At 38.3% G+C, this 1,162-nt stretch overlaps 1 pseudogene; it reads right to left on the bottom strand.

Moving 5' to 3' along the window:
• Positions 1–283: 283 nt before the first annotated feature.
• Positions 284–891, bottom strand: LOC135972458 (interferon alpha-1-like; annotated as a pseudogene).
• Positions 892–1,162: the final 271 nt, after the last annotated feature.

The raw sequence follows: 1,162 nt of genomic DNA, 5'->3' as shown, positions 1-1,162 counted from the left end.
CATGTTCTCCATTTAGCCATTGCATAAGACCATCTCACATATGGTGGTTTACAAACATGTGCAAACATAAATAATAGTAGAAATACTTCCAAATGCTATTACAAATCTATGTAATTACAAATCCATTTTCAGCACAAGATGGGAAGAGCCTGATGTTGCTGCAGTGGATATCAGTTGCAATTTAGCCAATAATTATGTGGTATAAGGACTAGGTCCTATTTAATAACACTTAAAATATTATTGGCTATCTCTGTCCAGCAGTATAATTGACAGTAATGTTAATTCAGTTACTGTAAGCAAAAGTTTTGTACTGTACCTGTAGCCTTTTACCGAATTTCTCAATCAGCAGAAAAAATCTCTGCACTTCAACGTGGATGATCTCCGAGGCACATGGGCTGTATTGCTTTTCTTTCATCAAAGCGTCTGTCCCCTGGAAGTATTTTCTCAGTCTCTGACTGGTGAACTGGAGGTCCTCACTTTCCAGGCTGGTTAACTCTTTCTCTAGACTATCTGTGCACCCAAACATACTTCCAGCGGCTGAATTTGCTGATAAAGTCCATTTTGGAACCTGGCTATGGAGCTCCTATCCCAGGCTGTTTGGGTGAGGTTTTTGCTAAAGATAGTGAAGATTTCTTGGAGGATCTCTTGGATTGCCACATCAGCATTTTCCTTCTGGGACAGTTGGAGTTGGACAACATCCTGAGTGGGCTTGAAAGCTTTCATTTCATTTATGAACTGTGAGAGGAAATTTTCACTCATTTTCTTCAGAAGCTCTACGCTCTCCTTATTCCCTTTATTCTACTGGAAATGAAGCATGGTACAGAGCTGAGATGAGATTTCAGTGGAGAAGAGCAGTACAAGGTAAACATTCAGAAAACACCTGAGTTTCATCTGTGTGAGCCCATTAAGATAATCACTCGTGTCCCTAAGGCAAGAATTTTGTCTGTAAAGTCAGTATTTTTGGTGATACTACATAAAGAGAACCTACCTTGTTTCTCAGATGCCAGGCTGAACTGACAATTAGGTAAAAACTAAAAACTGAGCAAATATAATCTAAAGGCAATTAGTTACTAACCATGCTGACCCCACAGTATTATATTTTTAGCAATCTGATTTTAAGAGCACAGATGCATTTTGAACTATACTTTTATTTGTAAATTTA

The sequence above is a fragment of the Chrysemys picta genome, chromosome 6 (genome assembly GCF_011386835.1).
Source record: "Chrysemys picta bellii isolate R12L10 chromosome 6, ASM1138683v2, whole genome shotgun sequence".
Taxonomy (NCBI): Eukaryota; Metazoa; Chordata; order Testudines; family Emydidae; genus Chrysemys; species Chrysemys picta.
Note: the sequence above shows the minus strand (reverse complement) of the source record. Positions and strands in the feature narration are given on the sequence as shown.